This window comes from Miscanthus floridulus, chromosome 5 (assembly GCF_019320115.1).
Source record: "Miscanthus floridulus cultivar M001 chromosome 5, ASM1932011v1, whole genome shotgun sequence".
In the NCBI taxonomy this organism is placed as follows: domain Eukaryota; kingdom Viridiplantae; phylum Streptophyta; class Magnoliopsida; order Poales; family Poaceae; genus Miscanthus; species Miscanthus floridulus.
The window spans coordinates 91,878,260-91,895,641 of NC_089584.1; positions in this window are offsets into that span (position 1 = coordinate 91,878,260).

A 17,382-nucleotide genomic window follows, 5' to 3' on the forward strand; every position below is an offset into this window, starting at 1 on the left:
CAATCAAGTTCCAATCCTCCAACCAACCAATGTTGCAAGGGATCATCCATTGGACACTATCATTGGTGATATTTCTAGAGGTGTACAAACTAGATCAAGATTGGCTTCATTTTATGAGCATTTCTCATTTGTGCCATCCATTGAACCAAAGAAGATATATGAAGCATTAAAGGATGTTGATTGGGTGAATGCTATGCATGAAGAATTGAATAATTTCACAAGAAATCAAGTATGGGAATTAATGAAAAGACCAAAGGGACACAATGTGATTGGAACCAAATGGGTCTTTAGAAACAAGCAAGATCAAGATAGGATAGTAGTAAGGAACAAAGCAAGATTAATAGCACAAGGCTATACACAAGTTGAAGGTCTTGACTTTGGAGAAACATATGCCCCGATTGCTATATTGGAAGCAATAAGAATCTTGCTAGCCTATGCTTGTGCCCACAACATCAAGCTCTATCAAATGGATGTTAAGAGTGCATTTCTCAATGGTTACATCAATGAAGAAGTATATGTTGAGCAACCTCCTGGTTTTAAAGATGATAAGAAGCCCAACCATGTGTACAAGTTGAAGAAGGCATTATATGGCTTGAAGCAAGCACCTAGAGCATGGTATGAGAGATTGAGGGATTTCCAACTCTCTAAAGGGTTCACAATGGGCAAGGTTGACACCACTCTTTTCATCAAGAAGATTGGAAATGATCTATTTGTATTGCAAATTATGTTGATGACATCATATTTGGATCAACCAATCAAGATTTTTGTGAAGAATTTGGAAAGATGATGGCTAATGAGTTTAAAATGACCATGATTGGAGAGTTAAGTTACTTCCTTGGTCTTCAAATCAAGCAATTGAAGAATGGTACCTTTGTAAGTCAAGGTAAGTACATCAAGGACATGATCAAAAAGTTTGGAATGATTGATAGTAAAGCCATTAGCACACCAATGGAAACCAATGGCAACTTGGATAATAATGCAAGTGGAAACATGGTGGATCAAAAATTATATCGGTCTATGATTGGAAGCCTACTCTATGTGACCGCATCAAGGCCGGATGTCATGTTTAGTGTATGCATGTGTGCAAGATTTCAAGCCTCACCAAGAGAAAGTCATTTGAAGGCTACAAAGAGAATATTGAGGTACTTGAAGCATACACCAAATGTTGGTTTATGGTATCCCAAAGGAGCAAAGTTTGAGCTAGTTGGTTACTCCAACTCGGATTATGCGGGATGCAAAGTTGAAAGGAAGAGCACCTCAGGCACATGTCAATTGTTGGAAAGATCACTTGTTTCATGGTCATCAAAGAAGCAAAATAGTGTTGCATTATCAACCACCGAAGCCGAATACATATCCGACAGTAGTTGTTGTGCACAAATTCTTTGGATGAAGGCCACCTTGAATGACTTTGGAATCAAGTTCAAGAAAGTGCCATTGCTATATGACAATGAGAGTGCAATCAAGCTAACCAACAATCCGGTTCAACATGCAAGAACAAAGCACATTGATGTCTGCCACCATTTCATAAGAGATCACCAACAAAAAGGGGACATTTGCATTAAGAGTGTAGGCACCGAAGATCAACTTGCCGATATATTCACCAAGCCATTAGATGAGAAAAGGTTTTACAAGCTAAGGAATGAGTTGAACATATTGGATTTCTCAAATATATGTTGATGCACCCCCCACTTATATGACATGCCTCTCCTTCGAGCTATTCAAGGTAAAAGTTGATTGGCATGACATACATCCTTGCTAAGGACATGTTTAGTGCATCTAGTCATGTTTTCATTTTTATTAGGACCTTCAAGTGGTTCAATTTTATTAGCTCATTAATGAAAATCAAATGAATTTGATGTTTATATGGTATCACTATTGCTTCTATGCTTGACTTGGTCTAGTGGTAGCATATGACATGTTTGTGAGCTTGCTAACCGAGTGTTTAATCTAGAAAATGAACTCTAAGTGTTTAACTCAACATGGTACAAGATAACTTTATTTGGAGGTGTGAAGAAGCTAGTCCTTTTATCAAACCGAGTTAAATATCTTTGGTAAATGATCTAGATTAGACCAAATTTGGGAAAATGATCCTCACCCCATTGATTGACATTGATAATCTCGACCCTACAAGTGGTACTATCTATATCTTAAGTCTTTGTGGTCATTGATGACAAAGGGGGAGAGAAACAAAGATATAAGTTATAGGGGCAGAAATAATGAAGATATTAGTACATGGGGAGAAAGAAGTGTACTAAGATAGATGGTGAAAAGACAACAAAGGGGGAGAATTTGACATAAGGGGAGAGATATGATAAAAGGAAAGGGATCAATTGAAATTTTGAGCACACAAGTAGGGGGAGCAAGCTCATGAACTTGTATGGTGCATTTCGTATGTTTGCTTGCATGGCATAAGTTCTAAATTTAAAATATCCATGCTTGTGTGATGAATGCTAGTTGTAAGATTGAATAATGAAATGAAATCAATAGATAACTTTCATTTCCAAGTAAGTTTTTTTTCAAGTGGTATCTTTTCAAAGTGCATTTCCAAGTGGTATAAAGCTAACCATGGTGCTAAGGATGGTATAATGGTGCACTCCGATTGGTATCACGCTTCAAAGGTCCATCTTTTATACCTTAGCATCATTTGGTAGACATTGTCTCCTATATCTCCTATCTAAGCATATGTGCAAGGTACAATCCAAACTCTTAGCACATATGTAGGGGGAGCAATTGCTACCATTTGGGGTTCATGAAACTTGCCCATATTCTTTTACACATGGTAAATATGCTTGGGCAAGCAACATGGACTCAATTGAATTTCAATTCATATCTTTGTGAAAGGGTTGTCATCAATTACCAAAAAGGGGGAGATTGAAAGCTCTAGTTTGGTTTTGGTGAATTAATGAAACCCTAAGTGCTAACCTAGTTTATCAAGTGATCATAAGATAGGTAGCACACTCCAAGTCATGAAGCAAATGAAGATCATAGCATGATGAAGGTGATGCCATGATGATGATCAAGTGCTTGGACTTGGAAAGAAGAAAGAGAAAAACAAAAAGCTCAAGCCAAAGGTATAAACCATAGGAGCTATTTTGTTTTGGTGATCAAGACACTTAGAGAGTGTGATCACATTTAGGTCTGATAGCCGTACTATTAAGAGGGGTGAAACTCGTATCGAAATGTGGTTATCAAAGTGCCACTAGATGCTCTAACTTATTGCATATGCATTTAGGATCTACTGGAATGCTAACACCCTTGAAAATGTTTTTGAAAATATGCTAACACATGTGCACAAGGTGATACACTTGGTGGTTGGCACATTTGAGCAAGGGTGAAGAAGTTAGAGGTGAAAAGGAGTTAGTCTTGCTGGTCACTGAGTGACCGGACGCTGGTCTCAGAGGGACTAGTGCGTCCGGTCAAGTGTGGCAGCAAAGACGCTGGCATCGGTCAAACAACCGGACGCTGGGTCTTGGACTGACCGGACACTAAGGTCCAGGGTCTGGTCCTCTTGTTGGACAGCGTAGAGAAAAGTCACTGAGTGACCGAACGCTTGTAGGGTCCGGTCAAGCATGACCGGACGTGTCCGGTCAAAGAAAATCATTTCTGGAACCTTACTGGAAACGACCGGACGCTGGAGGCTAAGCGTCCGGTCAGTTTGTGCGCTGTGTCCGGTCAACAAGATGACCGTTGAAATCTAATGAATAGTATTTGAAGTAGGGGACACATGGCGTAAATCACGTGACCGGACGCTGAGGGCTAGCGTCCGGTCGATCGGACCGGAGCGTCCGGTCACCCCGCGTTGTGCCCAGTGAAGGAGTACAACGACTCTATGTTGTGAGGGCTTCTCTTTAAGCCCCAAGGCTAGTTGAAGCTCATTCCTTTGGCCATTTTCATTGACATAGCAACCTTGTGAGCCTAGCCAAAGCCCTCCCTCTCATCTCCATCATTGATTCATCATCTTTGTGAGATTGGGAGAGAATCCAAGTGCATTGCTTGAGTGTTTGCATCTAGAGGCACTTGGTGTTCGTGTTTCGCTGCGGGATTCACTTATTACTCTTGGTGGTTGCCGCCACCTAGATGGCTTGGAGCAGCGAGGATCGTTGAGCGGAGAGTGGTGATTGTCTCCGGCTCCGATCGTGGTGATTGTGAGGGGTTCTTGACCTTTCCCCGGCGGAGAGCCAAAAGGTACTCTAGTGGATTGCTCATGGCTTGTGTGATCCTCATCTTGTGTTGGTTGTGCGGCACCCTATTGAGGGTTTGGCGTGTGAAGCCAATTAGCACGTGAACCTCCAAGTGAGTGAATCGCCACAACGAGGACTAGCTTGTCGGCAAGCAAGTAAACCTCGGTAAAAAAATCATTGTGTTCATCATTGATTCCGAGGTGATTGGTCTTCATTGTTATTCATCCTTGTGATTGATTGGTTTCTTCACCTACACGGTGGTATAACCTTCTTGATCACTCTCTTTACATTACCACAAACTAGTTGTCAAGCTCTTTAGTGTAGCTAGTTGTGAGAGCTTGCTTGGTTGGTTGGTGTGGCTCTTTAATTAGCCTTTGAGAGCACACTAACATAGGGTAGTGTCATAGCTATTGTGTGAATAGATACTATCTAAACTAGAGTTGTGGTAGGTGGCTTGCATTTTGAGTAGGCTAGTGCAACCCTTGCTTCGCCTCATAATTGTCTAACCCTTTTGTTAAGTGTTGTTGTAGAAATTTTTATTAGGCTATTCACCCCCCCTCTAGCCATTAGGACCTTTTAGCTGTCCCCACTAGCCTCCGAGCTGGCTCAACATTCGGGACTGCTCGGTCGGGCATCAACACCTCTCGGCTAGTCCGTTGATGGCATGGCTAAGAAGTATGCTGCTAGGTCCTACCCACAGATCTTCAAGAGTACGAATGAGTACATCACAACAAAAAAGTAATTAGGCCAAACTAACATAAAGACTCTTACCGTTGGTGGGAGGTTCCCAACACCAAAGGCCCTCTACTGGTCATCAACCTTGCAGTGCCCTATGAGGTTAAACAACACCCCAATCCGCCACTTGACTTCATCTCAGGCAATCGGCTCGGGCACCTCTCGGGTCTCGTCAGTATCCCCCTAGAATTCATATGCAGGGTGTGCCCTCTCCTTGCTAGGCTGGCATTGCCAAAAAGTAAAGTTCATTGCCACTTATGACCCCATCTACTCTCCTTTGTTCAATCAATGCCAGGAGCTCCCTCACCTGCTCCATTCCAATAGCACTAGGTCTCTCCGACCACCTGGCATTGCTCATAGAAATCTGATCAATGTTGCACGTCACATAATGTCCCCCCTGTGGCATGTAGAACCATCATTGTGCCCAATACTTCACATTTGTGTTCAATGGGGTAGCGATGTACTGCCCAACCATCCCATTCCACAGATGCAAGTATGCGTTACCCACAAACCTAGATCCAGACCCCCCATGAGATTTCAAATAGAAAAAGTGGCGGAAAAGATCAAAATGTGGGAGAATGCCAAGATAGGTTTCACAGAAATGGATGAAGACAGAAACATGAAGGATGGAGTTTGGGCCCAAATTACAAAGACTAATGGCATAATACTCAATCAATCCATGGAGGAACGGATGGATCGGAATGCCAACTCCGTGATAGAAATAATCTTCAAACATGACCAATCCAGATCCCCCACGAGATTTCAAATAGAAAAAGTGGCGGAAAAGATCAAAATGTGGGAGAATGACAAGATAGGTTTCACAGAAATGGATGAAGACAGAAACATGAAGGATGGAGTTTGGGCCCAAATTACAAAGACTAATGGCATAATACTCAATCAATCCATGGAGGAACGGATGGATCGGAACGCCAACTCTGTGATAGAAATAATCTTCAAACATGACCAATTCATCACCATGGGGGGTAGGAAAGCTCTCATCACGAGCATGATGCCATCCCGTCGTCACTCTATCCAGTAGCATGCCGTCCACCACCAACTAGTTGAGCGCTGCCTTGTTGCTGATGGAGCTCACCCATTCCTCGGTGCGATTGAGCTCGCACAATGCCCTGCTTGAGCTGTTGTGGCTTCTCTTGGGCACCATCTCACAGATCTAAGGAATGGTAGGAGATTACGAGCTTGCGATTGCTAAGATGGTGGAGCAGTTGTCGGGTGATGTGGTGCAGGCGCGAGGAAGAAGACGAAGAGGCGAGAGCAAGGTGGGGAATGTGCGCCGGAGCTGCAGCACTTTATAACGGTTTAACCCCCGACCCTTTACCTTCTAGGGATTTTGGGAAACCTCACCTGACCTACCGCATTCCCTCTCGAAACCGCCGCACGCCGATGGGCCACCAAATGTGCAAGGTGGGCCATGGTGATAAATCACGTTAAACGCGGAACGACAAAATGAATCTCTAGACTCAGCACTAGATCAACGGAATTATTTGGAGAGAATTCCTTATTTGACACTGGGAAAATGAGTCGTTTCTTTCTTGGCCCTGAAATTTTCTTTGTTCCCTATTTGACACTCACTTCAACTTTCATCCCTAATTTGACACTACCGTCAAATCCGTTAGCTAACGGTGTTAACTGGCTGTTAAAAAGACGTTTTTGCCCCTAGACGCATGCAGTGGCGCTGTTGCATGCATGCATCGCTGGCTGGCTGGTCTTTTTTTTGCAGCTGGGCGCATGCATCAGAGGCGGGTGCAGGTTTTTTTTCCTCTCAAATTTGCTTCGCCGGTTTTTTTCCAGGGGCAAAAACATTTTTTAACGGCCAGTTAACACCATTAGCTAACGGATTTGATGGTAGTGTCAAATTAGGGATGGAAGTTGAAGTGAGTGTCAAATAGGGAACGGAGAAAATTTCAGGGCCAAAAAAGGAACGACTCATTTTCCCAGTGTCAAATAAGGAATTCTCTCAATTATTTACGCATCTATGCCAAGATATTTTTCCTTTACCTAGCTATAAGATTCCTTCATCATCTTCCAGTAGGCTCAGGGACTAAGTGTGTACACTTCACCTTACAGTGAATGTACTAGTTCCTTGATTACTCGAACTTTCGGCAATAACGGGGATTGCATGTTTTTCTTTGAGCCTGCTACAAGATTCCTTCATCATCTTCTAGCAGGCTTGGGGACTACATTGTGTACAATGCACCTTGCGGTGCATGTACTTTTCTTCTTCACAGTGTTTTAGACTTCATCAAGTCTTCGCCTATGCTCTGCCCTGATGACCACGTCGTTAGGACCATCGCAATTGACACTTAAGTGTGTACACTTCACCGACCAAGACTTCAAAATTTTCAACTTGAGCTCCTTACATCCTTATGGCAAACCATGACTTTGAGTGAGTCTAAGCTTGACACCCAGTTAAACTAGTCAGATGCCCATCTTAGCTGCTCAAACACCCAATTCGACAGCTTGGACGCTCGTTCGAACTGCTCAGACGCTTGCTTTAACAGTTTAGCCCCTATTTGAACTGGTCGGAAGACTGATCCTAATGAGTTGCTACAAGTTAGATAGCTCAAATGGATGCAAGATGGTGTTGCTCAGTGGATTCAAGGTGCTCGGGGACTTGCTATGGGGGTATGACCCCTGGTACCTGAAAGCATCTAGGCCCCTAGTTGGGTTTCGGTGATTAATGACAATACATGATTACTGTGACTAACGTGTGTTTTGCAGAAACAATTGAGTTAGGTCATGGTAATGGAGATCATTTGGGCAATCATGGTTGTCATGCCCCTACGATGGAAATCATTTCGGTTTTCAAAGGATGGACAACAAGGTTAAGGATGGACTAGTTCTAAGTGTCGATTGGAGTTGGAGAGACACTTAGAGTAATTTAGGACTTTGTTTTTCCTTTGGCCGTACTATTAAGGGGGGTATGAATGGGTAGCTTGACCTAGGTGAGACTAGTGAGTTAGGTGTGGTGCACACTTGTTTAAACTAGCACTAGGTAGCTCCATAATAGCCCTTTGATCCAATGGAGCAAACTTCATTCACATATGTTCGAGAGTTAGAAGTGAATGGATGGTCAAATACTGACCGGACGCTGGCTCCGATGTGACCGGACGCTGGCTCAGAGTCCAGTCAGTTCATTTGACCAAGGTGAAATCGTTTGGAAGTGACCAGACGCTGCGAGGTCATGGTACCGGATGCTGAGGGCCAGCGTCTGGTCGACTCCAGTAAGGTCCCAAAGTGGGAGAATCCTGATCGGACATGTCCGGTCAAAGCTGACCTGATGCTGCTCAGCAAGTGACCAGACTCTGGAGGTCCAGCGTCCGGTCAACATTAGTAAGGTTCCAGTGAGGGGAAAACATGACCGGACACGTTCGGTCAGTGTTGATCGGACGCTGCCAGCGTCTAGTCAACTCATAACCACTGGAGCGCGGGGTATACTGACCACTGCGTCCGATCAACATGATCAGAGCGTCCGGTCACCCCGCAGAGGCACATAACCGTTCGTTTTTTAGCCGGTGTTATAAATACCACCTCCGCTCGTGTGTGGGGATACTTTTGCTCATTCCAATAGCTGAGAAACACCTTAGAGAGTGCCAAGAAGAGCAAGGTCCTAGTGAGGTGATTGAGATTTGAGAATCCCAAAGAGAGCCCTCATTAGTGAAGATCAAGAGTAGCAAACTTTGCATCCACCTTCTCATTAGACTTGTCGTGGTCAAGTGAGAGTTCGTGCTTGTTACTCTTGGTGATCGCCATCACCTAGACAGCTTGGTGGTGATTGGGAGCTTGGTGATCATCCGGAGAGCTTGTGGATGACCCAAGCCAAGTTGTGAGCGGTTGTGGGTGATTCACCACGATGGAGTGTCGAAGAATCAACCCGTAGAGAGCACTTGATCCTTGCGCGGATCAAGGGGGAGCTACACCCTTGCACGGGTGCTCCAACAAAAACTAGTGGGGAGTGGCGACTCTCCGATACCTCAGCAAAACATCGCCGCGTTCTTTCCTCTCTATTTACTTTGAGCATTTACTTTGAGCATTTACTTTGAGCAATTCAATTCATGTGTTTACATTCTTAGAATTGCCATGTTAGAGTAGGATTGGAACTTAGGTTGCAAGTCTTTTGTATGGTAGAACAATTAGGAACACTTTCTAGGCACAAGGGGTTAATTAGGCTAACCATAGGATTTAATTATTGTGAAGAAATTTAGAATTACCCCAATTCACCCCCCTCTTGGGCATCTTGATCCTTTCAATTGGTATCAGAGCCTCATGCTCACTTATTTAGGCTTAACCGCCTAGAGCAAGATGTCTCATGAGGATGGACCTCCTCCTATCTTTGAGGGAGATGACTTTCCTTATTGGAAAATTCGCATGGAGGCGTATCTAGAGGCTCTAGATGTTGGTATACTTAGAGCCACCTCACAAGGCTTCCCAAAACCTCAGGATGCTACTAACCTACAAGGCAATGAGGTGAATTATGAGAAGTGGAATGCAAACGCTCGAAACACCATCTTTAGAGGCCTTTGCAAAGATGTGTTCAATCGGGTGAGGAACCACAAAGACGCCCATGCACTATGGTCGGACATTTGTGCGCTCCATGAGGGAACTAAGAGTGAGCGTGAGGAACACTATCATCTTATCATGAAAAAGCTGAACTCTTTTGAAATGCTTCCTAAGGAATGTGCTAATGAAATGTATTCACGTTTGAATGTTCTTGTAGAGGAAGTCAATGGGCTTCGACTCACTCAAATGCAACCATCCGATGTTGTAAGAAAGATCTTGAGTGTCCTCCCCATTGACAAATATGGGCATATTATGACCGTACTACATCAAGGTGATCTTTCCACCGCTACACCGACACAAATCTTGGGGAAGATAAATGCTCATGAGATGTACATGCACATCACTCCACAAGATGGCTCATCCTCTACCAAGAAGAAAGATAAGGACTTGGCATTCAAAGCTAGCCAAGAGAAGGGCAAGGCAAGACTTGAGTATGAGAGCTCAAGTGATGATATAGTTGATGATGAAAGTCTTGCTCTCATGGTGAAGAAGACCGCCAAGATGCTAAAGAAGCTCAACAAGAGTGGCATCAAGTTTGATGGCAAGAAGAAAAAGTTCTTCACAAGCTCTAGAAGGAAGCCAATCTCTGAGATGGAATGCTACAATTGTGGAGAACTTGGTCATCTAGCTCACTAATGCACAAAGCCCAAGAAAGACAAGTTCAAGAACAAGAACAAGGGCAAGAAAGATGACTCAAGCAATAAAGATGAAGATGAGAAGAAAAAGAACAGGCCATACAAGAAGAGAGATGGCAAGAAGAAGGATTTTCACAAGAAGAAGAAGAGTGGAAAGGCTTACATCATCGGTGATTGGCTCACGGACATTGATTCATCTAGTGGATCATCCGATGATGAAAGTGACAACGAGAAGGTGGCCGCCATTGCTATTGACTCATCATCTTCACCGCCACCACCGTCATCATCCTCTACACACCTATGCCTTATGGCCAAGGGTGAACGCAAGGTATCACATGATGATGATAGCAGTGGTGATGATCATGCTCATAATGATGATAGTGATAGTGATAGCGATGATGAATATGAGTCACCTACTTATGATGATCTTGCTAAATTACTAAAGAAATACACTAAGATCATTATAAAGACTAGAGCCAAAAATGAAAAGCTTGAGATTAAGAATGATTCTCTTTTAGCTAAATGTGAGATAGTCGAAAAGGCTAGTGTTGAGCTTAGAGAAGCAAATGATGCTTTGTCATCCAAACTCAAGAAGCTCAAATCTTCTAAGAAAGAGCTTAAAGATAAACATGATAAACTTGAGTGGGTGCACAAAGAGCTCATCACTAGCCATAACAAGCTAAAAGATGAATATACTACTATCAAGATTAATCATGACAATCTTATTATTGCTCAAGAATTTTTACCCAATGAGCCACATGATGCTACTAACGATGTTGTTAAGATTGATATAGCTACATCATGTGATGATTTAATTGATGAGAGCATTGAGCAAGGATCTAGTGGCAAAGGCAAGCAAGTGGTTGAGTGCAATGACTATGATGAGTATGTCAAGCTCAAGTATGACAATGAAAAGCTAAAGAAAGAGTTTGAAGAGCTCAAAATCGACAACACCATTGTGCTAGAAACTCTTGATCATGATGGTGACTTGGCTCTAGAGAATGAGAAGCTAAAAGAAGAAAACAAGAAACTCAAGGAAGAGAGAAACAATGTTGCACTCAAGGAAGATAAAAGTAGTGATGCTCTCAAGGAAGAAAACAAAAAGCTCAAGTTGGAAAAAGAGCATCTCAAGATTGGATTGAGCAAGTTCACTAGAGGAAAGTATCTCCAAAGTGAGCTTCTAATGAACACCGTCATGAAGATGGATAGAAGTGGCATTGGGTACATGGCAAACAAAGAGAAGAAGGCTCAAGCTCAACAACAACAATCAAAGCCAAAGCCAAAGCCAAATCCAAAGAGATGCTTTGAGTGTGGACAAGAAGGCCACTTTGCTCATGAGTGTCAAACTCCACCACCACAACCCTTGCCCAAGCATGCTAGACCCTTTGCCTTCAATGCTCACTACATGCTTAGAAAGGATTCTAATGGAAAGATGAAAGTGATGTTTTTAGGACCTCCAAATAAGAATAGGCCTAAGAAAATTTGGGTGGCAAAGTCACTTGTTGAGAAGGTGAAGGGCCCTCAACAAGTTTGGGTTCCTAAAGCTTGATCTCTTGTGTGTAGGTGAACTACAAGACCGGTGGAAGTCATTGGGTTATTAATAGTGGTTGCACACAACATATGACCGGTGATCCTCGTATGTTCACCTCACTAGATGAAGAAGTAGATGGGCAAGAAAGAATCACATTTGGAGATAACTCAAAGGGCAAGGTCAAAGGATTAGGTAAAGTGGCAATATCAAATGATCACTCCATCTCCAATGTGCTATATGTTGCTTCATTGAGTTTTAACTTACTATTCGTTGGACAATTGTGTGATCTTGGCTTCCAATGCTTGTTTACCGAGAAGGAGGTTATTGTATCCAAGAAGGATGATGATCATGTGATATTCAAAGGATTTAGATACAACAACCTATATCTAGTGGACTTCACCTCCAAAGATGCAAACTTGAAGACATGCCTATTCACCAAAACAACACTTGGGTGGCTATGGCATAGAAGACTTGCTCATGTTGGAATGAGCTCACTCAAGAAACTTATGAAGAATGACTTGGTGAGAGGGTTGAAGGATGTGAAGTTTGAGAAGGACAAGCTTTGTAGTGCATGTCAAGCCAGCAAGCAAGTTGCAAATACCCATCCAACAAAAGCTTTCATGTCAACCGCAAGAGTGCTAGAACTCCTTCACATGGATTTATTTGGACCAATAACATACAAGAGTTTGGGAGGAAATCTTTATTGTTTTGTGATTGTTGATGATTATTCAAGGTATACATGGGTATTCTTCCTTCATGACAAATCTAAAGTTGCATCTTGCTTCAAGAAGTTTGCCAAGAGAGCACAAAATGAATTTGAAGTGAAGCTCAAGAAGATAAGAAGTGACAATGGGAAAGAATTTGACAACACAAACATAGAAGCTTATTGTGATGAAGTTGGAATCAAACATGAAGTCTTCGCAACATATACTCCTCAACAAAATGGTGTAGTTGAGAGGAAGAACTAGACATTGATCACTCTTGTAAGAACAATGCTTGATGAGTACAACACCCCCAAAGCTTTATGGGCGGAAGCAATCAACACCGCATGCTATGCATCCTTCACCTATTCCTTCAAAAGTTCCTTGGCAAGACACCTTATGAGTTGCTCAATGGGAAGAAGCCGAACGTCTCCTTCTTTAGGGTGTTTGGTTGCAAATGCTACATCTACAAGAAGCGGCAACACCTAGGGAAGTTTCAAAGACGTTGTGATATTGGTTTTCTTGTTGGTTACTCATCAAAGTCCAAAGCACATAGAGTATTTAATCATACCACTGGCTTGGTTGAAGAAACATATGATGTAGAATTTGATGAATCTAATGGCTCCCAAGGAGCACATGAGAATCTTGATGATGTAGGTGATGAACCATTGAGGGAGGCTATGAAGAACATTCTAGTTGGAGACATCAAGCCTAAAGATGATGAAGATGATGTACAAGCGATTGATCCACCTTCTTCATCAAGTGTGCCACAAGATGATGAAAAAGATGGGAGAGTAGAAAATGAAGATACTCATGTCTCCCATGAACAAATGGTGGTACAAGCACAAGATGTTGATGCTCCACAACCTCCCCCTCAAGGGGTCAATAGAAGAAATACACCCCTACTTCAAGATCATCCACAAGATCTCATCATAGGGAGTCCATCAAAGGGTGTAATGACTCGATCTCAAAAACTTGCTTTATTTATTGCTCATCACTCTTTTGTCTCTTGCTTTGAGCCTAGTAAGGTAGAAGAATCTCTTCAACATCCGGATTAGATAAATGCCATGCATGAAGAGTTGAACAACTTCACCTGCAATGAAGTTTGGACTCTTGAAGAGCGGCCAAAAAGTGCAAGAGTCATTGGAACAAAATGGATGTTTCGAAACAAGCAAGATGATCAAGGTGTTGTTGTGAGGAACAAGGCACGACTAGTTGCAAAGGGGTTCTCTCAAGTTGAAGGTTTGGATTTTGGAGAAACCTTTGCCCCGGTTGCAAGATTAGAAGCCATCCGTATCCTCCTTGCATATGCATCACATCATGAAATAAAACTTTATCAAATGGATGTCAAAAGTGCATTTTTAAATGGCTTTATTAATGAACTAGTCTATGTTGATCAACCTCCCGGGTTTGAAGACCCTAGATATCCTAATCATGTTTATAGGTTGTCCAAGGCACTATATGGGCTTAAGCAAGCCCCAAGAGCTTGGTATGAGCGCCTTCGGGACTTCCTTATTGAGAAGGGCTTCACCATTAGGAAGGTCGACACCACACTTTTCACCAAGAAGCTTGATGGGCATATCTTCATTTGTCAAGTGTATGTTGATGATATCATCTTTGGATCATCAAATAAAGATTCATGCAAAGAATTTGGTGAATTGATGTCGAAGGAGTTCGAGATGTCAATGATTGGAGAGCTTACATTCTTTCTTGGTTTTCAAGTCAAGCAAATGAGAGAAGGGATTTTCATCTCTCAAGAAAAATACACTAATGATCTTCTCAAGAGATTCAAGATGGATGAATGTAAGCCAATCAAGACACCAATGCCAATAAATGGACATCTCGACCTAGATGAGGGAGGTAACCCGGTTGATCAAACTCTCTACCGCTCTATGATTGGTAGCTTGTTATATTTGACCGCATCTAGGCCCAACATCATGTTTAGTGTGTGTATGTGTGCAAGATTTCAAGCTAATCCTAAGGAAACTCATTTAATTGCCATAAAAAGAATTCTTAGATATCTTAAGCACACACCAAGCATTGGTCTTTGGTATCCCAAAGGAGCTATTTTTGAATTAGTTGGCTATTCCGATTCGGACTATGCCGGGTGCAAAGTTGATAGAAAGAGCACATCCGGAGGGTGCCATTTGCTTGGTAGATCACTTGTGTCTTTGTCCACTACCGAAGCAGAATACATTGCCATGGGTGCTTGTTGTGCACAAATACTTTACATGAAACAAACTTTGCTAGACTATGGTGTAGTTCTAGATAAAGTACCTCTTTTGTGCGATAATGAAAGTGCGGTAAAACTTGCAAATAACCAGGATCAACACTCTCGCACCAAGCACATAGATATCTGCCATCACTTTCTTAGAGATCATGTTGCTAAAAATGATATATCACAAGAAGGTGTAAGGACCGAGGATCAATTGGCGGATATCTTTACTAAACCGCTAGATGAGGCAATATTTTGTAGATTGCGGAATGAACTCAATGTGCTTGATTTTATCAACTTCACTAAAAATTAAGCTTGTGTTGTCCCTTGTATTGCATTGTAATATACAACATGTTTAGTGCTTTATAATGCATATAGGGCTTGTCTAACATGGTTAAGATAACCACCGAAAAGCGTGTGAAGAAGCTTAACCTTGGATCAAACTTGACAAGCAACTAGATTTATGTTCAAGTATTGCATTGCATATGCATGATTGTTGTTTGTCGTTTGTCTTCAAATTGCCCTCTTATTGCCTATTTTCTTAAAAAGAATTATAGCCTAAGGCAAAATATTTTGAAAAACTTGAGGGTTTGAGAGAGGTCACTCACATCAGTCCCAATTGGTGTTTATTTGGATCTTATTGGAGTTGGGACTTGATTGGGAACAGGCAGCGTGAAGGAATTTGAAGATTTGCTGAAGGAGTGACCAGACGCTGCACCGGACTCTAGTGTCCAGCGTCTGGTCAGTTCACAGGAGGTGAACCTGCTGCTGAAGGAGTGACCGGACGCTAAAACGGTGTTTTCCTGTGTCCGGTCAGAAGGAGCTTCAACGTCCGGTCGATGATGAAGACGTTATGGCTAGGTGACCGGACTCTGGCTATGTTCGGTCAGTGTCCACCGAACGCGTTCGGTCGCGATTCCAGAGGATTTGGACCTCTCTAGAATCGATCGGACGCTGGGTGGTAGCGTTCGGTCGCTACCATAGGAGCGTCCGGTCAGTAGAAAACGTGCGGCTTACGGTCTCTTTTCCCGTTTCCTTTTCTGATCCATCTGGGGACCCTCATATATTCCACATGCGCGCCCGCGAGCCCTATTCCGCCAAGCTCGCCTCCGTCGCCGCCAAGCTCACCTCCGTCGCTGCTGTTCCATGCCGTCGCCGCAGCCGCGCCCAAGTCCTCGCCGGTAACCTCCATTGCAATCCAATGTCGTTGATCCATGCCGTTTCAGCGCATCACGTTACCCTAGCCGATTCGGTGTCCCCCGATCCGTAACTCCTCTCACCGTTTCACCGTTTCGACAGGTAGCAAGCCCCGCGTTTCAATTTCGTATCTAAATTGCTTGCTTCCTAGGGTTTTGCATCTATTAGGTATATTGTATTTATTTGTATATCCTATCTATTCCATCGTGCAGTGAGCCGGTTCCATTGAGGTGTCAGTGGCAATTGTCAGTTAACTCGGGGCCAAGCTCACGAGTATGGAACGAGGCCAAGCCTCGAAAGTGTCAGCGACAGTTGTTTCTTTGTCAGGGCAGTTGATTCATCTCAGATCTTTCAGATGGCTTGTACGAAGAATGTCGGAGGTGGTCCAGGTGACGAGGATCCGAGGCCCCCGCCTCGCCAGCCTACAGAACCTAAAGGCAAGGCGACCAAGAAGCTGGCAGTCAGGAAGTGCAAGTATTCAGATGCAGATACAGCAAGAGCCACCGCAGTTGTAGAGGCCACAGAGCGTGCCGAGAGAGGAGGCGCTCATAGTGGAGTCCGGATGGCCGATCTGCTTCCACCAGGAGCGATGGAGGGAATCGAGCGTGTTGAGCGCCTTCATGGTGGTCCACCTGGGACCGTCATGGTTGCAGGACGACGTCATACTATTGATGAGATTCAGCCTTAGGGGGAGTCACAGCAGCAGGCACCACCAGTAGAGCAGCCTCAGGGGGAGCCACAGCAGACACAGCAGTCTTAAGAGGGTCAGTAGGTCTAGCAGGCCGAGGAGACAGAGGCAGCACCATAGCCATAGTTACACCGCTCTGGTCATACTCGTGTCCTAGTTTCACTGAGGCTAGTCACTCAGAGCAGGGGTTCTCGTCCACCACCTCGACCACAGGGTCCGTCTCCAGTGACCCATCTTGACCAGAGGGTCGCCACGGCCAAGCAGGTGCAGCAGTTGAGGTTTGTTGACTTTGAGGTATGGTTTCCACCTAGGAGGGATGAGAGAGCATCAGAGGGATTCTATACACCCCTTCAGGAGGATTTCTATAATGCTTATCAAAACAGCGGAGCAGTCTTCAGACCTTAGAGAGTATGCAGCATTGAGTCTATTGTTGCAGTAGCTAGAGAGCACATTCGCCCCTACCTTGCATATCTATTGGGCCTAATAGATCTAATTGGATAGACTGGATTATATGTTTCATCTTGGGTTCATCAGTTCTACGCATCTCTCTAGATTGACCCCCACCACAGGTTCATTCACTTTGCATTTGGTGGCAGAGACTATCGGTTGACTAGCACCAGGGTCAGGGAGATTCTTAGGCTACAGGAGCAGCCAATCGGCTCCATGAGGTGTGCTATGGACAGACTGCACCCCCTAGACATCCTCATGGTGGCATGGTACCCCCTACAGACTTGGTACATCACTACTTTATAGAGCCTTTTGGCGAGGGGTCGACGAGGAACCCCAGTGATCTCACGCCCACTGCTCAAGTGCTTGAGGCTGTTATGAGGAGGACTTTACTCCCGAGGATGGGATACAGAGAGGGATTGACTCGGATTCTGCTATGGCTTCTAAACTCTCTCATGCAGCAGACAGTCTTTA